Below are 21356 nucleotides of genomic sequence, written 5' to 3'. Positions count from 1 at the left end.
TCGACTTACAAAATCCTGCAAGCATTTTCGTTGACCCGCAGACTAGACTTCTCGGCATCATTTGCCGCCCTCCCCGAGGCGAGTCCTCCTGCACAGGAAGCCTCTGGTTCCAGACCTCTCAGTGGGCCTCCTTCCTAGCCTCTTCCCCAGCAGCCTCGCGCTCCTGGGCTCGAGCGATCCTCCTGCCCCAGCCTCCCGGGTAGCTGGGACTACAGGCACCACCACACCCAGTTAATTTTTTCTATAGATATTTTTAGTTGTCCGGCTAATTTCTATTTTTTTTAGTAGAGACGGGGTCTCGCTCTTGCTCAGGCTGGCCTCGAACTCCTGACCTCGAGTGATCCTCCTGCCTCGGCCTCCCGGAGCGCTAGGATTACAGGCGTGAGCCACCGCACCCAGCCCCAAGTGTCCTTATTAAGAAAAATTAACTATACCTCCTGAACTGCCTTATATGATGATACTTTCCCACTTTGTCTTAGCAAAATTATTGATGGTGGTTCTCTTTAATCTCAAAAGTGTCCCGTTTTGTACTTTTGCTATCAAAGACTGGGACAATTGATGAAATCTAAATAATGTCTATAAATTAGGTAATAGTTTTGAAGTCATGTTAATTTCCTTTCATAACCACAGCAAAATTATCAAAATCAGTTGGTCTGGGGTGGGGCCCTATCATTTGGGTTTCTAACATGTTTCCAGGTGATGCAGTTTCTGCTGACCCTGGAACCATACTTCGAGAATCACTGATGTAAGAGAATGTGTTTGTAGGAAAAAACTCACTGAAGTTTTTAGGGCTATAAGGTATCATGTCTGTAACTCACCCTCAAACAGTTCAAGGAAAAAAAAAGTCCATATGTAGATGAGTAGAGAGAGAGAAATAAAGCAATGGTAAGATGTTAACATTTGGTGAATCTGAGTGAAAGATAAATGCAAATTCTATGTATTATTCTTGTCACATTTCTGTAAGTCTGAAATTGTCAAAAGGTTAAAACAAAAAATATGTGCTGGTTTGGAAAATAAATAGGGTAAACTTTCACTCGCTCTGAAGGCTTTGTTGTCTATAGAGTTATGATTCTCAAGTATTTGTCTCCTGATCTACCTCTCCTCTTAATTCCAGGCTGGTCTATGATAAACATTACTGCCTACTCACCACCTCCCTTTGGATGTCTACCAGGCACTTCAAATTTATTTTTACTTCCCCTGCAACAAACCAAAATCTCCGCCTGCAGCGTTCTATATCTGTTGTACCAAAATTCAGCCAGTTGCTCAAGGCAAAAGCCTTGAGCTCATCCTTAAATATTCCCTCCACACTTTCAACACATATCATGAATCTAATCAATGCTCACCTCCTCTACCCCTATTACCCTAATCCAAGCTACTATCAGCTCTTGCCTGGAGTATTTGGAGAGCCTCTCATTGGAGAGCCTCTTTACTTCCACTCTAGTCAATTTGCCACACAGCACCTAAAATGATCTTTATAAAATATAAATCATGATGTCATTCTCCTGATAGTAATATTCCAGTGCATTCCATCACAGAATAAAATCCAAAATACTTACCTTGATTTATAAGGCCCTATGTGATCAGGCCCATGGCTGCTTCTCCTACCTCATTTCCTACCATTTCAACCTTATCTATTGTCTTCACCCAAACTGGGTGTGGTATGCAGAAGATGCCTGAGTCCTAATCCCTGGATGCTCTGAATGTGTTACTTTACCTGGTAAATGGGATTTTGCAGATGTGATTAAGGATCTTAAGGAGAGTCCCGGATTATCCCGGTGGACCCAATGTAATCATAGGGGCCCTTGTACGTGAAAGACACCAGAGGGAGAATGCGAGGAGATGTGATGACAGGAGCAGGAATGAGAGTCAGAGATTTGGAGATGGAAGGGTCCATGAACAAGTGGCATTTTGGAAGTCAGAGGTCCAAATTAGGTTTCACGGAGCTAAAATCAAGGTGCCAGCAAGGCTGCATTCCTTCCAGAGGCTTTAGAGGAGAATCAATTCCTTCACCTTTTCCAGTTTCTAGAGGTAGCCTGCTTTCCTTGGTTTGTGGCCTCTTCCTCCATCTTCAATGGCCAGCAGTGGAGCATCTTCAAACTTCTCTCTGACACTGCTTCCTTCTTCCACTTATAAGGATCCTTGTGATTACATTGGACCTACCAGATAATTCAGGATAAACTTCTCATCTCAAATTCTTAATTTAATCACATCTGTAAAGTCCCTTTTGTCATATAAGGTACCACAATCAGAGGTTCCTGGGATCTGCATATAGACATCTTTGGGAAACTATTATTTTGCCTACTACATAGCTCTGTGATCTTATGTGATAAACATGTTGGAATTGCCTGTTTAGTTCTGGGACTTACACTTCGAGATGCAGAAAACTAGGACATGTTTCCAGAACAACCAGCACAGAGTAGTAAAGAGCCATCTCATTTGTGAAACAGGGGAAGGAACCATATAGCTCTAAGAGAAGCCACAGGACTAAACTGATTTTGGCACTATAGCAACTATATTTGAAAATATTACCAGATGAGGGGTTTTGGTTAATTGAATACAGGCCCCTAATTAGCCAGAAATTATCAAAATAAATTACGAATTTTCAGGAAATTGGACTATGATTCTAAACTGGAAATGAAAAAAAGCATCTTTTAATTATTGTAAGAATTCTGAAAGCAGAATGCAATGTCATAAAACCTCCTAATTTATTGTTTCCTGGATAAAAGACAACACCTAGTGCATTTGGTTTTAATTGCTTGATTATATAAAATGCTCCTCTGCAAATCTAATGCACTTTTTAAAAAAGTCAATTATTATCTTGCTATTCTCATGATGATTTACAATATTCTTCAAAATAACACAGAGCACAGAGAAGGAAAAGGGCCTTGGTAATCCACTGGTCCAAATCTTTCATTCTTAGTCTTTTTTTTTTTTTTTTTTTTTGAGACAGGGTCTCATTCTGTCCCTGGGGCTAGTGCCCAGCCTTATTATTTTAAAAATATGTTTGTTGGAATGTGTGAAGGTGGGTTCATAATTGTGGAGGTTCCAAGGAGGACCCAGCATATGAACATTGCATTGTTATAATATTGGGACTAGTCTTTGAAGACATATTATGAGAGTTCATAAGTTTAGCTTAAACTTTGAAATATTCTTCAGGCTAAAATATTAGTCCAGATGAGATTTTATTAATCCGCTCATTTTTTTAAGAACATAGGAGTATTGCTGTAATTCATCCAGAAAGTGAGTTTTGGGTCTAGAAAGCTTTATGTTCAGCCCATATGTTTCTCCTGGGCTCTTGGGGTAATTTAGAAAGGATGAAAGTAGGTTTGTTACGCAATCTTTGATGACCATGTGAAGCCATACATTGATATTTCCTTGTTATCTAAACTTCATCTGAATATTCAAAGGCTTGAAAATGTTTTACCTAGAATTTACTTTTCCATTGAAAACTCAATTTTAAATGTGTATGTACACATTAGCAAAACTATTTAAGTTGTGCACGAATCTGGCCATGTGGAGTTGGCCAGGGAACCTCACAGTTTGAGTTCTTGCGTAGACTGACAACCAAACCTGTTTTTAGTCCCACCATATACCCTGGCCTTTCTAAGTTTCTACGAGGAAAATAGCCTTGTTTCTTGGCTTTCCTTTATGTAGTTAATCTCCAGCTTCCAAAATTTGATACTTCGTCTTTTTTTGTCTCCTCTCCCATTCTTTTTGTGCTTACGGATTTCTTCCATTTTTACTCTCTAAAAAAGACTGTTTTAGTATGGTTTTGACAGTTGAAAATTGTTTTTCTTTTTTCTTTTTTTTTTTTTTAAAACAGAGTGTCACTTTGTTGCCCGGGCTAGAGTGAGTGCCGTGGGATCAGCCTAGCTCACAGCAACCTCAGACTCCTGGGCTTAAGCGATCCTACTGCCTCAGCCTCCCAAGTAGCTGGGACTACAGACATGTGCCACCATGCCCGGCTAATTTTTTTTTTGTATATATATTTTTAGTTATCCAGATAATTTCTTTCTATTTTTAGTAGAGACGGGGTCTTGCTCAGGCTGGTCTCGAACTCCCGACCTCGAGCGATCCACCCGCCTCGGCCTCCCAGAGGGCTAGGATTACAGGCGTGAGCCACCGTGCCTGGCTGAAAATTGTTTTTCTTTAAAATTTCTTTTGTTCTTAGTCATTTTTCAATAGTTTTTTGGGGGGAGTAGGGAAATTGGTTCCTTATATGTAACAATTTTTTCCCAATTTGTCATTTGTCTCCTTTGTTTATGGTCTTTAAAATATTTATATAGTTAATGCAACAATTTTTTTTTTTTTTTTGAGACAGAGTCTCACTCTGTTGCCTGAGCTAGAGTGCCGTGGCGTTAGCCTAGCTCACAGCAACCTCAAACTCCTGGGCTCAAGCGATCCTCCCGAGCCTCCCGAGTAGCTGGGACTACAGGCATGCTGCCACCATGCCCGGCTAATTTTTTCTATATATATTTTTAGCAGTCCATATAATTTCTTTCTATTTTTAGTAGAGATGGGGTCTTGCTCTTGCTCAGGCTGGTCTCGAACTCCTGAGCTCAAACAATTCGCCTGCCTCGGCCTCCCAGAGTGCTAGGATTACAGGCGTGAGCCACCGTGCCCGGCCTGCATCAATTTTTTATTTCATAAAGTCTTTCCCACCCCAAGAGGATTTTAAAAAATCGTCTTTCTTTACCTAGTATTTTTATGGCTTTTATTTAATATTGGGGGAATGTCTGGGGAGGAGTTTTGGTAGGATTTGTGTCACAGTAAAGAAGGAAATAATGAGAAGCCTTTGTATTACTTGTAAGAGGGTTGGCCCTGCTTTATTTAGGCATATTGTCTTTCCCAATGATTTAATCAAGCCAGTGTTAATATTTAATAAATCAGGTTCACAGCCACTGAATTGTCCTGCTGGTTCTGTCTGTGACCCCTCTGCCTTAAGCCGTCTTGTGGCAGATTTTTTTTGTTTTTGAAACAGGGTCTCACTGTGTTGCCTGGGCTGCAGTGCAATGGTGTCATCATAGCTCACAGCAACCTCAAATTCTTGGGCTCAATCAATCATCCCACCTCATCCTCCTAAGTAGCTGGGATTACAAGTATGTTCCATAGCTCCTGGCAAATTAGAGTTTTTAAAATTATTGTTGTTAGATTTCTTTGTATATTCTAGATACTAGACAGCCATCTATGAACCAGGAAATGGGCACTCACCAGATGTTAAATCTGCTGGTGCCTTGGCCTTCCTAGAATCTAGAACTGTGAGAAATTGCTGTTTATAAGCCACCTGGTCCTGTGGTTTTCTGTCACAGCAGCGTGAATAGCCGAAGATGCTCACTTTGAGGGAAGCCAGCTGCCATTGCCGAGGATTCTCAGGCAGCCGAATGGAAAGGCCTATGTTCAGAGGAACTGAGGCCTGCCAACAGCCAGCAATCTGTCAGCTATGTGAATAAACCATCTTGGGAGCACTTGAGTCTTCAGATGATTGTAGTCCTGATCAATATCTGCAACTTCATGAGACCCCAGGGCAGAACAACCTGGCTAATCTCCCAAATTCCTGACCCACAGAAATTGAGAGAGAATATTAGCTTAAGCCATTACATTTTGGAGTAATTTGTTACATACCAGGGATAACCAAAGCACTCTGTTCTCTTTATTTTTTAGCACACAGCTAAACTGCATTTCCCTGTGTCCCTTCAGCTGTGTGTGGCCATATATATACCTGTAACTTTGTCAACGAGGCGTGTGAGGAACCGATGTGTGCTGTTTCCAAGCCCCTAAAAAATCTCCCATGCTCTCCCCCATGCCTTTGTTGTCAAGATGCAGAAAGGATCCAGCAGAGGAGATTGAGCTCGAGTCCCAGAACAACTTACTGGAGAAGTGTTCTTCACACACTTGACCCACATTGGATTTTGTTTGTTAAGCCACTGAGATTTCAGGGTTTAGGTGATGACAGTTAAGAGTATTCACTGTAATTAATACGAGACCTATGATTCAGGAGGGATGCACCTTACTCTCCTATATATGGTGGCTTGGGATTTTAACAGTCATCGCAGCCTACTTGATCATTGTTCTGCCTTTAGCTAGGAGGCTGAGACTCCCGTGCTTAAGATGGGTTAGAACTCGGAGATAACGATTGAGCTTGTAAGTACAGCATAAGCCAGTTTTTGTGGGCACTATAGTACCACAGCTTGATTGAATTGATCTGAGAGGAAGGCTAAATGGGAAGTGACTCCTATCTTTAATATTAAATGTTACATTTTAGCACTGAAGTGGAAAGTTCAGGCCATTCAAGGGTCTTATTTTACCATTGAAATAATTTGCTTGAGTAAGCCACTGAGAATATCAAAGTGATCTTTAATCCTTATTTTTAAATGTGTATTTTTCATTTGTGTATGTTAGGATTAGTCTTCATAACACAAAAAGCAGGTTTAAACAGGGTAGAGGCATGTTTTTCTCTCAAGTTATAGAAGTCCTGAGGTAGCAGTCCAGTGCTCTTTTGGCAGCTTCGTGATTTCGGCAAGAATTCAGCCTCCTATGCTTCTGCTCTGCCATCCTCAACACTTGACTTTTATCCTCAAGGTCATCTTGTGGTTCAGTTGACTGATGCAGCTCCAGCTATCAGATCCTCCCATCAAAAAACAAGAAAGGAAAATGGCAAAAAGTCATGTCAGCGTTATGTTCTTTTTAAAAGGAGCTTTCACAGATGTCCCTCATGGCCTGCTACGTACACATCATTGGCCACACCAAGGCATAAGACAAGCTAGCTACCCTGCCCAGAATAAAACTAGGAAGGAATACAGGTGGAGTAGATGTTGAGAGACATCACTGCCCCCGCACTGATGGCTGGTGTTCATGGCTGGAAAAGCAGCCAGGAATTCTTGGACTTTGCCCAAGCGCTGAAAAGACTGCTTGAAGTAGCCACAGGTTAGCTGCATTCAGTCTTACCTCCAATATTCAGTCAATGCCAGGAGGCATTTTGTTGACCACCAACCATTTTCTGTGAGTAATAGTAGCAGTGGGTGCAACTTTAATTCCAACTACAACTCCTCTGCTGTGCTCATGTCTGGTGCTTTATCATACTGATTACAGTTTTCTCCTATTTATGTTATAGCTTAGAAAATAATAAATTTTCAAAAGTCCTTTTCTTGGTGTGGATTTTAGTTATAGAGAACAGAAGGTGGTTAGACCTTTCTCTTTCAGAGTCACAGAGTAAGAAACACTCCCACACTTGTTAGGAGACAATTTTTTTTCAAGTCTGTACTGCAAGTATGGCAAGAGCTGATTCAAACTGCATGTCTGTCAGTCTTTCCATCCACAGCAAAGCAAACTGTTTGAGGGCACTGGATGATGACAGTAATTGCTCCTTGAATTGCTTCCTATGATATACAGGGTCATTTAATAAAGAGATTATTGCCTATAACAGCTCATTAAGTTTTCTCTGAGTGTATTTATTATAATTAAAGCCAATTCTATAAGCTTTTCAGAAATAGTGACTTGTATTATATGCATTTGCTTATTTAGAGTAAAAATTTTGATGTTTCTGTAGCTGATTAGTCTTATTTTAGACCAAAGATTAGTTTGCACTTATGTGGTTGGTTTAACACGGATTTATTGTACTTTGTTTGAAAATGACCTGAAAGCTTGGGTGGCTTCATGTTGCTTTTTTTTAAAAGTCAGGACTTTTGAGGTATAAATACAATAAAGTTTACTGTTTTAAAGTGTACAGCTTGATGAATTTGACCATAATCAAGAAAGGGAATGTTTACATCACTCTAAACACTTGTTAGGAGACCACTTTATAATCCAGGTAAGAGAAGATGGTAGCTTGGACTAGTGTGGTCGTGGTAGAGCTGATGAGAAGTGATCAGGTTCAGAATGTGTTTTGAAAATAAAGGCCAGGCGCAGTGGCTCACGCCTGTAATCCGAGCACTCTGGGAGTCCGAGGAGGGCGGATCGTTTGAGCTCAGGAGTTCAAGACCAGCCTGAGCAAGAGCGAGACCCCATCTCTACTAAAAATAGAAAGAAATTAGCCAAACAACTAAAATATATACAAAAAAAATTAGCCGGGCATGGTGGTGCACGCCTGTAGTCCCAGCTACTCAGAAGGCTGAGGTAGGAGGATCACCTGAGCCCAGGAGTTTGAGGTTGCTGTGAGCTAGGCTGACGCCACAGCACTCTAGCCCGGGGAACAGAGTGAGACTCTATCTCAAGGAAAAAAAAAAGAAAGAAAGAAAATAAAGCTGGTAGGATTTGCCAATGGGTAAAATACGGGGTGAGACAAAGAGAGGAGTCAAGGATTTATTTCTCAAGATTCTGTGGGCCAGTTGGGCTGCTTCTGTGCAGCTTGTGCCTGATCCTAGGCATGTTGCTGCATTCTGTTGAAGGTTAGAAAGTCCAGGTTGACCCACCCAGATGTCTCCCAGTTGGTACTTGCAGTTAGCTGGGGTATCTGTATTCCTGTCTGTATGGCCCCTCATTCTCCTGTAAGCTAGGCTGGTTTCCTTACTTGGGGGGTCACAGGGTAAGAAACACTCCCAAACTTAGTTTAAAGCAATTACTAATTATTTCACACGATTTTGTGGGTTGGTTGAGCAGTTCTACTTATCTCACCTGGGCTCACTCATGGAACTGTATCCAGCTAAGAGGTTGGCAGGGGGATGGATTTAGGTGGGACAGCTGGGACGGTCTTGTCTCTTTCCATGTTGCCTTTCACCCTAAGCTTCCTCACAGCTTACCGTTCTCAGGACAGCATTCTGAGAGCGCAAACAGTTGCTGCAATGTCTCACAAGGCCCAGGCTTCCAAACTCACACAATGTCACTTCCACTACATTCTGTTGGTTAAAGCAAGTTAAAAGGCCAGCCTAGATTCCAAGGTTTCTAGAAATAGGCTGTATTTCTGCATGAGAGAAGGAGAAAAGTCGCATTGCAAAGGGGCATGCATATTAGGATGGGAGGAAGTTATATCCATTAGACAGTCTATTGTTAACTGAGTTCCTTTCTTTCTCTCTTGCGGTTAAGACTACATGTGTATCTCTGTGTGACTTGAGTTGATACTTCGTAAGAGAGAGGACAGGGGCTGCCCTACTCCACTCCTACGCTGCCGTGTGGCCTATGCATGACTGGCTTTCACTGTGGTGAGGCCATCTGGTATGGTGGCCAAGGCACACAGAACTCCTAAAGACTAACATAGAAAGGGACACGAGGACAGGTCCTCTGAAACTTTCCTGAGGGGGTCAATAATGGGACCTGGCTTGATCAGTAAGTGGTACCTGAAAATAGGTATAGTGGATACAGATTTCAGCCTACCATTCAAGTATGCAAGAAGTATACTTTCCTTTGTTTTTCTCTAACAACTTTTCTGTTTTGAGTCTCTGATCCATTGTGGTCAAAGACACTTAATTTTAATCAATTTGGAGTTTTCCCCTGCATCGCTGGGGTTGTGTGTAACTTCTGGAGGGTTTTACAGAATGCCATGGCATCAGAAGGGGCTGTCTAGTCCTCTTTGTTACTGGTCTCTACGGTCTACCCGAGACTTCTGTTTCCTCATTTAATCCTTGTTCATGGATTCCTGTAGATTGACATTTTGTAAAAATGATTACCACGATTAGGAGAGTATTAAGATAATGATTATGAAAATATTGTGATAATATTAGTAGTGATTGCAACTTAGTGCCTGCTATAAGAGAAGCACTGTGCTATATGTATTAAATAAGATATTGCTAAAAATCTCTGTGTGTCTACTACCTCCTGTGGCATTTGCTCAGAGCATAATATTTGTAATGGACACTTGTAATTATTGATATCCATCTTTTGGACCCCCTTCCTATTTGAGGAATCCTGTGACTCCCAAGAGAGAAGTAGAAATGAACAGACATCTAGTATTCTAGCTCCTCTGCCAGCTGGGATGTAGGCCTTTGACTTAGGCTCTGCCGATCAGATGCACTCGTCTGGGATTTTGAATTTGAAACTAATGACACAAAGAAACACGGACAGCAGAGATTTCTTTCTGGTGTCAGTGGCAGCAGCATCAAGTTGGCAGGCACAACAGCGTCTGTGTTGGCAACCCTTGGATCCAGTGTTGAATGCCCGAGACAACAGCAGTACAAACCGCGGTCCTTGTGCTCAGTTGCAGTGGCTGCAGCAGCCCAGTAGACTGGCTCTCTAGTTCTATTTTTGTTTGTCGTGTTGTCTGCATAGTTTCTCTTTATTCCTGCCTATTTTCCCAGTTAATCTGTGAACAATTCATGAAATAGTTTCAAGAAATTAATTGATGGAGAAATTCTTAGCAGGAATTGTTGTAGGCAGTAGATCCTCAGGGAAAGGTGGGGTGGGGTGGTGGAGAGCTGGGATTGGTTCATTGACCTAGTTTGGGATGAAGACATTGGGTTTTCACAGCCCATGGCAAATGGTAGCAAAATAGCCAATTAAGTCATTCCTTTGATCATCTGTAGTGATGTGCCAATTCAGGGCAAAGCTTTAGGCTTCCAAATGCTATTACCATAGGACCGTATGAAGGGTAGGTGTGAAATTTGAGTACTGTGGAGATATTGTGACTGCTTCTAATATTGCTGAACATCTTAAAGAAAGAATAACAAGCTAAGATTTCTAAATTACTAGCTTAAGTTATCAATTAAAACTCAGGGACTTTCTGTGACTCTGCTGTAAAAATCTGTAAGAGATTTTGCAAGCACTGTTGAAGAACTGAAACAGTTGTAAGCCAAACACAACGTTTGATCCTCAAGCTTGCCAAATGATATTAGTTTAATCCATAGGTTTATATAGTCTCTTATGAGGAAGTTAGGATACTGATTAGGGAAGAATGCTATCTAAACATTCGGAATGAGCTGCAGTGGAGGATTTGGCTGACTCATACCACCTTAAATTCGCAAGCTACTGAACCTCCCTTGTTAGCTGAAGTGGCCTCTCCTTTTGTGTTGAGGCTGTTTTTTATTGTTTGAAGACCCTTTCTCAATTGCTTCTCTTATATACTGCAGCTGTTCCTGTGCTTCTCTCTTTAAAAGAAAGGGGAACTCTCTCGTGCCTAATTCACTTCCATGCACCTCTTGCATTGCTTTCTCTTCCCCTTTCTTTGTGATTATGTGTCAGAAGATCCCAAGAAATCCTAAGTGGTACATCGGGCCCATCCTCAGAACTGTAGAAAGAGAGGTTGCCAGGCAAAACTAGCACCTGTTATTGACAGGAATGAAGAAAGACTGGAAGCACCCGAGAGTTAAAAATCTAAAAGTAAATAAAAAAAGATTTAAAAAAAGACCCTAAAATCAAATATAAAGAGAACCAAATGAAGTCAACTGTGTATAAATAGTAAAAACACACACAGAAAATATAATTCAAGTTACTTTTAAACACAGCATGCTGATTCTATATCCTTAATAGGATATATTCTTTTTTTTTTTTTTTTTTTTTTGAGACAGAGTCTCACTTTGTTGCCCGGGCTAGAGTGCCATGGCGTCAGCCTAGCTCACAGCAACCTCAGACACCTGGGCTCAAGCAATCCTCCTGCCTCAGCCTCCTGAGTAGCTGGGACTACAGGCATGCGCCACCATGCCCGGCTAATTTTTTCTATATATATTTTAATTGTCCATATAATTTCTTTTCTTTTTTTTTTTTTTTTTTGAGACAGAGTCTCACTTTGTTGCCCAGGCTAGAGTGAGTGCCGTGGCATCAGCCTAGCTCACAGCAACCTCAGACTCCTGGGCTTAAGCGATCCTACTGCCTCAGCCTCCCGAGTAGCTGGGACTACAGGCATGAGCCACCATGCCCGGCTAATTTTTTTTATATATATATTTTTAGTTGGCCAGATAATTTCTTTCTATTTTTGGTAGAGACGGGGTCTCACTCTTGCTCAGGCTGGTCTCGAACTTCTGACCTCGAGCGATCCACCCGCCTCGGCCTCCCAGAGCTAGGATTACAGGCGTGAGCCACCGCGCCCGGCCTAATTGTCCATATAATTTCTTTCTATTTTTTTTAGTAGAGACAGGGTCTCACTCTTGCTCAGGCTGGTCTCAAACTCCTGAGCTCAAACGATCCACCCGCCTCGGCCTCCCAGATTGCTAGGATTACAGGTGTGAGCCACCGCACCTGGCCATTAATAGGATATATTCTAAGGACAAGGACAAATGCAAAGAAATCTTGAAGTTTACTTCAGGGGCTTGTTGGGGTTGTGTGAAATTGTGTGTGTGTGTGTGTGTGTGTGTGTGTGTTGTAGGAAAGACCAAATGAATAAAGATATTGGTGTGAATGGGAATCAGTTTTCATTGTGGGAGAAGGGAGATAAAAACATGGAAGAGGGGAAAGTGAGAAAGAACCCCTATGAAGTTGAAAAGTATCGGTATACACTAATGATTAAAAAAAGAAGAAAACCTAGACTGTTCACTGTAAAGGCCTAATGAAAGTAAACACTACATGATACTCAGTTCTTGATTTTTATTTTTATTATTTTTATTTATTTTTTTTGGAGACAGAGTCTCACTCTGTTGCTCAGGCTAGAGTGCCATGGCGTCAGCCTAGCTCACAGCAACCTCAAACTCCTGGGCTCAAACAATCCTCCTGCCTCAGCTTCCCGAGTAGCTGGGACTACAGGCATGTACCACTATGCCCGGCTAATTTTTTCTATATATATATTTTTAGCTGTCCATATAATTTCTTTCTATTTTTAGTAGAGACGGGGTCTTGCTCTTGCTCAGGCTGGTCTCGAACTCCTGACCTCGAGCGATCCACCGGCCTCCCAGAGAGCGTGAGCCACCGTGCCCGGCCTCATCTCTTCTTTTTAACTGCATGAATTTCCACAAAAATGAAGATTCACTTGGGTCAATGAAGATTTTATTTTAGTTCAAAATTTCAAAACAACTTATGTAACTAACCTTCCTCATTTTTCCTTTAAAAGCTCTTGACTTCCTTTGCCTTCCTGGGTACGACTATGGTCCCCATGGCTCACCATGGCATGTGAGAGAAATACCCAATAATTATGTTCTTCCTCCAGATATCTCCATTTAAGCTCTACTCACACGTCACCTCATCAGAAAGATCTTCCCTGAGTACCCTGTCTAAAACAGTAATGCCTCAATTGCTATCTCTCTCTTTTTTTTTTTTTTGTTTTTTGGAGACAGAGTCTCTCTCTGTTGCCCGGGCTAAAGTGCCATGGCATCAGCCTAGCTCACAGCAACTTCAAACTCCTGGGCTCAAGCAATCCTCCTGCCTCAGCCTCCTGAGTAGCTGGGACTACAGGCATGTGCCACTATTCCCAGCTAAATTTTCTATATATTTTTACTTTTTTATTTTTTATTTTTATTTTATTTTATTTTTTGAGACAGAGTCTCGCTTTGTTGCCCAGCCTAGAGTGAGTGCCGTGGTGTCAGCCTAGCTCACAGCAACCTCAATCTCCTGGGCTCAAGTGATCCTTCTGCCTCAGCCTCCCGAGTAGGTGGGATTACAGGCATGTGCCACCATGCCCGGCTAATTTTTTCTATATATATTTCAGTTGGCCAGCTAATTTCTTTCTATTTTTAGTAGAGATGGGGTCTCACTCTTGCTCAGGCTGGTATTTCATTCCTTTTTATGGTTGAGTGGTACACTACGACATTTATACATGTATGTGTACACACACACATTTTTGTCTCTTTATGAATTGAATGGCATTTAGGTTGATTCCACATTTTTGCAATTGTGAAGTGTGCTGTGCTAAACATTTGAGGGCTGGTGTCTTTTGGATAAAATGACTTCATTTCCTTTGAGTAGATACCCAGGAGTGGGATTGCTGGATTGAATGGTAGGTCTACATTTCTTTCTTTGAGGAGTCTCCATAATGTTTTCCATAGAGGTTCTACTAGTTTGCAGACCCACCAGAGTATCAGCATTCCTTTCTCTATGCTTCTGTGGCAGCATTTGTTGTTTTTTGTCTTTTTAATAATGGCTATTCTGATTAGGGTGAGATGGTATCTTATTGTAGTTTTCATTTGCATTTCTCTGTGATTAACAGTGTTTAGCAGTTTTTCATGTTTTTTGGCAATTTGTCTATCTTCTTTTCAGAAACTTCTGGTGTTCTGCCCACTTTTTGATGAGGGTGTTATTTTTTTCTTGCTGATTTGTTTGGGTCTTTGCATATTCTGGATATCATCTTTTGTCAGATGCATAGTTGCAAATATTTTGTCCCATTCTGTAGGTTGTGTATTTCACTGTGTTGATTATATCCTTTGCTGTGCAGAAGTTTTCTAATTTAATTAAGTCCCATTGATTTACTTTTGTTTTTGCTATGTTTGTCTTTGGGGTCTTAGTCATAAATTCTTTGACTTGGCTGATGCCTAAAATGTTTTTCCTACTTATTTTCTAGAATTTTTATGGTTTAATGTTTTTCATTTAAGTCTTCAATCCATCTTGAATTGATTTTTGCATATAGTGAGAGAGCGATCCTGTTTCTTTCTTCTGCATATGGATATCCAATTTTCCCAGCACTATTTATTGAATAGGGCTTCCTTTCCTCAGTGTATGTTTTCTGCTTTGTCAAAAATCAGTTGGTGCTAGGTACATGGGATCCTGTGCACGGCTGGGAGCTCAGAGGTCCCCACAGGAGGCCGGCTCTTGAGGGTGCCCATTCCCCTGCCGTCTGCTCACGCCTGAGCTGGCTGGGCCGTGCCCACTCCCTGCCTGTCAGGTTCTGGACTCTGCGGCTGCCCTTGCACCTCCTGAGAGAGACAGAGACAAGAGAGTGAGGGAGACAGAGACAGAGAGCAGGGAAGACAAAGAGGCAGTGATGGACACACACGTGCAGAGGAGGGAGCAGGCAAGTAGGAGGTGTGGCCACCTGGGCGGCATAGCGACACCACATAACATCTTGGGAGTGCCACCTGCCCTGGAGCTCCATGGATGGAACTGACTCAGTTTTACCAAAGGATGGTCACGGAGCCCCACTGTCCTCCCCAACCATGTGAACCTGGTAGAAAGTCCCAGGGCCTTCCTGAACCAGCGGCATCTACACAGCCAGGTGTGGGGCAGGCCCTGGTGGGACCAAGCCTCCCAGGGAAGCCCAGAGAGGGGAGCTGGGGGATCTGTGTCCACACCTGTCCTACCCCTCTGTCCTCTGCAGCAGTGGGTGGGGAGGGGGGCAGCTCTCCTTCCTGGAAGCCTCTCTGGCTGACCAGGCCCTGGGCTACTGCTTTGGGCCAGGAGGGTGTCAGGACGCTGACTTGGCAGCGGGGTGGGGTGTGGCTGTGGGGTGCAGAAGTCTCGGGGACACAGGGCTCCTGGGCAGCTCCCTGTGCCCAATCCACAGGTATGGGACTGTGCAGGGGTAAGGGGCTTCTGCCCGCCCCCCGGGCCTTGCAGGATCCTCTCTGTTCCTCCTGCATGGTCTGATTCCTCCCTCAGTGTTCACCCCGCTCCCCCACCGGGGGGCTCTGGGGTTTGGAGTTTCATTCCAGGTGCCCTGGGGCTGCTGGCAGTCGGCGGTCGGTCATGCTTGGCCACAGCAACTCCTGGACGTCTGTTCAGCCTCTCCCTGGAGAGGCAGCACCGTTCACACCCTCCCCCTCCACAGAGCCAAGGCAGGACCAGCCCTATCAGACACCACCCAGCGCACAGCACACCTGGCCCCTGGCCCTGGAATTTGGCTGCCTGCATCCTTGGGCCTGCTAGGCCCCTCCCAGGGACCTGGCCCAGGGCAGGCTCTGTCCTCAAGGGGCAGTGCCAGGGCCCTGTCACTGGAGCCACGTGGGGATCGAGCAGCCGGATGCCAGAACAGGGGCCTCTCGACCTGGTTCCTGTTTTGGGCACAGAACCACCCAGCTCAGCACCTCACCTGCCTGGTCCCAGCCCTGTCTGTGTTCCTGGGCCTCCCCAACGTGCCCCATCATTTTGTTTGGAGTGGGCAGCTGCTGGGGGTCGGGGGACTGAGGCAATATGGCAGCGATCAACAGCTCCTGCTTGTGAGCACTTGTGAGCACCTTGCGAAGCACCTCAAAATCCACCAGGGACACAAAAGCCAAACTCAGGAGACGCTCGAGACACACGTGGGGGCCTCTGACCCTGGCAGGCGGGGACTTCATGGGAATTGGCTGGCCGCAGGGCAGACAGCTGACCCTCGACATCAGAAGGCGGCGAGTACAAGCAGTAGGCTCACAGCAGGCCAACAGCCCCCCAGGTGCCCGGGGCTGCGAGCTGGCCCGACGCCTGTCAGCCTCAAGATGCCCAGGCCCCTGGAGAGGAAGGTACCTATGCTAGGGCGCCGGCCTGGCCAAGCAGGGTCCTGGCGGGAAGCAGCAGAGGTGTTGGGGAGCAAGGGGAAGTGGCCACTGGGACGTTCCAAAGTCCAGCCAAGGACACCGGCAGGAGGCAGTCGGGAGCTGTGCGGGTTCCAGGCAGAGGTGCCATGTGGCAGAGGAAGCTGGCACAGCTGGCAGCTTTCAAGCTGCATCGCAAAAGGCCACCAGCAGCGGTCCCAGTGGGGACTCAGGGTCCCTGGCCTTGAGCAAGGATTCTCAGCGGTGGCTCCCGGGTGTCCCAGGCGGCTGGAGGATGGACCCTTTGATGCGCGGGAGCTGGGCAGCCTCTGCCGGGCACCGTGACCATGCAGCCCACTGCCGAGCGAGCGAGGTCCGTGCCCTCGGGGGCTCCAGTAGCTCCCGTGCAGCCCGCGCAGGGATGAGCTGCAGTCTGAGAGGGAGGTCTGGGGAGGGTGCAGGGCGGGGCCGTGCGGGCCCGCGGGTATGGATAGCTGGGGGAAGGTCTGCTGGACGCATGCATGCCGGGAACAGAAGTTCTCTAAAAAGGAGTCTGAAGGAAAGAGACTCATTCCAGAGACCCCACCTTCCGTGTGATAGGCTGGCCATTCCAGAAAACACGGAAGGCTCAGGTCACACAGCGGAAGTTCTCGCCCAGGCTCTGGTCAGGTTCATCATACAAATGAGGGATTCACTGGCTTGGTCTGATTGGTCAGTGTGGCTGAGTCCTGATTGGTCAATACAGATGAGTCTGATTGGTCACTGTGGCTTACTTCTAATTGCTCGATGCAGCTGAGTCTGATTGGTTAGTGTGGCTGAGTCCTGATTGGTCAATGCAGCTGAGTCTGATTGGACAGTGAGGCTGAGTCCTGATTGGCCAGTGCAGCTGAGTTTGATTGGTCAGTGGAGCTGAGTCCTGATTGGTCAGTGCGGCTGAGTCTGATTGGTCAGTGTGGTTTAGTCCTGATTGGCCAGTGAGGCTGAGTCCTGATTGGTCAATGTGGCTGAGTCTGATTGGTCAATTCAGCTGAGTCTGATTGGTCAGTGAGGCTGAGGCCTGATTGATCAGTGCGGCTGAGTGTGATTGGTCAGTGAGACTGAGTCCTGATTGGTCAATGTGGCTGAATCTGATTGGTAGGTGTGGCAGAGTCCTGACTGGTCACTGCAGCTGAATCTGATTGGTCAATTTGGCTGAGTCTGATTGGTCAGTGAGGCTGAGTCTGATTGGTCAATTCCGCTGAGTCTGATTGGAGTGTGGCTAAGTCCTGATTGGTCAGTGCGGCTGAGTCCTGATTGGTCAGTGCGGCTGTCTGCTTGGTCAGTGTGAGAGAGTCCTGATTGGTCAATGTGGCTGAGTCTGATTGGTCAGTGTGGCTGAGTCCTGAATGCTCAATGCAGCTGAGTCTGATTGGAGTGCAGCTGAGTCCTGATTGGTCAATACAGAAGAGTCTGATTGGTCAGTGCAGCTGAGTCTGATTGGTCAATTTGGGTGAGTCTCATTCGTCAGGGCAGCTGAGTCCTGATTGGTCAATGTGGCTGAGTCTGATTGGTCAGTGTGGCTGAGTCCTGATGGGTCAATGCAGCTGAGTCTGATTGGAGCACAGGTGAGTCCTGATTCGTCAATACAGATGAGTCTGATTGGTTAATGCAGCTGAGTCTGATTGGTCAGTGAGGGTGAGTTTGATTGGTCAGTGCAGCTCAGTCTGATTGGTCAGTGAGGGTGAGTCTGATTGGTCAATTCGGCTGACTCTGGTCAGGGCGGCTGAGTCCTCATTGGTCAATGTGGCTGAGTCTGACAGGTCAGTGTGGCTGAGTAAGGATTGGTAAATGGAGGGGAGTATGATTGGTTCGTGCAGCTGAGTCAGATTGTTCAGTGTGGCTGAACCTGATTGGTCAGTGCAGCTGAGTTGTGATTGGTCAGTGCAGTTGCGTCCTGATTGGTCAATGTGGCTGAGTCCGATTGGTCAATGCGGCTGAGTCTGATTGATCATTGTGGCTGAACCTGATTGGTCAATGTGGCTGAGTCCTGATTGGTCAGGGCAGTGGCATCCTGATTGGTCAATATGGCTCAGTCTGATTGGTCAGTGTGGCTGAGTCCTGATTGGTCAGTGCAGTTGCGTCCTGATTGGTCAATGCGGCTAAATCTGATTGGTCAGTGTGGCTGAATCTGATTGGTCAGTGCAGCTGAGCCCTGATTGGTCAGTGTGGCTGAATCTGATTGGTCAGTGTGGCTGAGCCCTGATTGGTCAGTGTGGCTGAGTTTGATTGGTCAGTGTGACTGAGTCCTGATTGGTCAGTGTGGCTGAGTCTGATTGGTCAGTGTGGCTGAGTCTGATTGGTCAGTGTGACTGAGTCCTGATTGGTCAATGCAGCTAAATCTGATTGGTCAGTGTGGCTGAATCTGATTGGTCAGTGAGGCTGAGTACTGAATGGTCAATACAAATGAGCCTGATTGGTCACTGTGGCTTACTTCTAATTGCTCAATGCAGGTGTGTCTGATTGGTCAATGCAGCTGAGTCTGATTGGTTAGTGTGGCTGAGTCCTGATTGGTCAATGCACCTGAGTCTAATTGAACAGTGAGGCTGAGTCCTGATTAGCCGGTGCGGCTGTGTTTGGTCGGTCAGTGAGGCTACTTCCTGATTGGTCAGTGCAGCTGAGTCCTGATTGGTCACTGTGACTGAGCCCGGATTGGTCAGTGCACCTGACTCTGATTGGTCAGTGAGGCTGAGTCCTGATAAGTCAGTGTGGCTGAATCCTGATTGGTCAGTGCAGCTGACTCTGATTGGTCAGTGAGGCTGAGTCCTGCTTGGTCATGGAGGCTGAGTCCTGATTCGTCAATGTGGCTGACTCTCATTGTTCAATTCGGCTGAGTCTGATTGGTCAATTCCACTGAGTCTGATTGGAGTGCGGCTGAGTCCTAATTGGTCAGTGAGGCTGAGTCCTGATTGGTCAGTGCGGCTGTCTGCTTGGTCACTGTGACAGAGTCCTGATTGGTCAATGTGGCTGAGTCTGATTGGTCTGGGCGGCTCAGTCCTGACTGGTCAGTGCAGCTGAGTCCTGATTGTTCAATGCAGCTGAGTCTGATTGGTCAGTGCCATTGAGTCCTGAATGTTCAATGCAGCTGAGTCTGATTGGTCAGTGACATTGAGTCCTGATTGGTCAATGTGGCTGAGTCTGATTGGTCAGTGAGGCTGAGTCCTAATTGGTCAGTGCAGGTGAGTCTGATTGGTCAGAGAGACTGAGTCCTGATTGGTCAACGTGGCTGAGTGTGATTGGTTGATTCAGCTGAGTCTGATTGCTCAGTGCAGTTGAGTCTTGATTGGTCTAGCGGCTGAGTCTCATTGGTCAGGGCGGCTGAGTCCTGATTGGTCAGTGCAGCTGAGTCTGATTGGTCAATTCGGCTGAGTCTGATTGGTCAGTGCTGTTGAGTTATGATTGGTCAATGTGGCTGAGTCTGATTGGTCAGTGAGGCTGAATCCTGCTTGGTCAGTGCAGCTGAGTCTGATTGGTCAGTGAGACTGAGTTCTGATTGGTCAATGTGGCTGGGTTTGATTGGTCAGTGCAGTTGAGTCCTGATTGCTCCAGTGGCTGAGTGTGATTGGTCAGTGAGGCTGAAACCTGATTGGTCAATGCAGCTGAGTCTGATTGGTCAATTTGGCTGAGTCTTATTGGTTAGTGCAGTTGAGTCCTGATTCGACAATGCGGCTGAGTCTGATTGGTCAGTGAGGTTGAGTCCTGATTGGTGAGTTTAGCTGAGTCCTGATTGGTTAGTGAGGCTGAGTCTGATTGGTCAGTGCAGCTGAGTCTGATTGGTCAGTGGAGCTGAATCCTGATTTGTCAATGCAGCTGAGTTTGATTGGTGAAAGTGAGCATCTTTGTTTTGTCCGTGATCTTAGCGGTAAAAGCTCAGTCCCCACTATTGAGATAATGTTCACTGTGTGTTTTCCATAAATGCTTTTTATCATGCTAATAAAATTGCATTATATGCCTAGCTTGTTTGGTTTTTAGATAAAAAAATGGTGTTGTATTTTGTTTAAAGCTCCTTCTGTAAGAATTGATATGATGATGTGATAGTTTTCCTTCATTATGCTAATGGGGTGTAGTACACAGGAGATAATAGAAAAAAACTTTGTGATACAATATCTGAATAACAAAAAATGAAGTCTATTTAAAAAATCCAGGGCCAGGCATCGTGGCTCATGCCTGTAATCTTCGCACTCTAGGAGGCTGAAGCCGGAGGACTGCTTGAGGTCAGGAGTTCGAGACCAACCTGAGCAAGAGTGAGACCCAGTCTTGACAAAAACTACACTGGCCTACACACCAGGGCTCATCTTGGGATATCCCAGGTTCCTTGAATGCCTGGTGTACTGGCCTACAAATCAGGGCTTACCTCTGGGATGTTACAGGTTCCCTAAATCCCTGGGAGGTCAGGCCTACAGACCAGGGCTCATCTGCAGGATTTCCCATGTTCCCTAAATTTCTCAGGGGACTGGCCTACACACCAGGGCTCATCTTGCGATGTCCCAGGTTTCTTAAATCCCTGGAGGGACTGCCCTGCAGACCAGGACTCATCTGTGGGATGTCCCAGGTCCCTAAATTCCTGGGTGGACTCATCTACAGACCAGGGCTCATCTGTGGGATTTCCCAGGTTCCCTAAATCCCTGGTGGGACTGGTCTACGAACCAGGGATGATCTGTGGGCTGTCCCAGGTTCCTTAAACCCCTGGGGGTACCTGTACACAGACCAGGGCTCATCTCTAGGCTGTTGAGGTTCCCTAAATCCCTTGGTGGCACTGGCCTAGGACAAGGGCTCCTCTGTGGGCTGTCCCAGTTCCCTAAATCCCTGGAGGGACTGGTCTACAGACCATGGCTCATCTATGTGAAGTATCAGGTTTCCTAAATCACCTTGGCAGAACTGGGCTATGGACCAGGGCTCATGTGTGGGATGTCCCAGGGTGCTTAAATACCTGGGGTACCTGGGCAACAGACCACAGAACATCTGGAGACTCTCCCAGCAGTCCCAATTTGTGGGCGACTGTGACAGCCACTTAGGTTACCTTAATGCATGTCTTTCCTCCTTTTCTGTAAGAGATCAGGAACTCAGTGGGCAGGGCATCTAAGAAGG

The 21356-nt window shown here is 45.5% G+C and overlaps 1 long non-coding RNA gene across 1 annotated transcript; it reads right to left on the bottom strand.

Moving 5' to 3' along the window:
* Positions 1 to 6337: 6337 nt before the first annotated feature.
* LOC123637733 lies at positions 6338 to 21327 on the bottom strand. The gene is made up of 2 exons (XR_006735043.1): positions 21289 to 21327; positions 6338 to 6615 (listed from the first exon to the last, which is right to left on the bottom strand). It is a non-coding gene; the product is annotated as an uncharacterized LOC123637733 (long non-coding RNA).
* Between the last annotated feature and the right edge of the window lie 29 nt (positions 21328 to 21356).

This window comes from Lemur catta, chromosome 5, assembly GCF_020740605.2.
Source record: "Lemur catta isolate mLemCat1 chromosome 5, mLemCat1.pri, whole genome shotgun sequence".
NCBI classification, from domain to species: domain Eukaryota; kingdom Metazoa; phylum Chordata; class Mammalia; order Primates; family Lemuridae; genus Lemur; species Lemur catta.
Note: the sequence above shows the minus strand (reverse complement) of the source record. Positions and strands in the feature narration are given on the sequence as shown.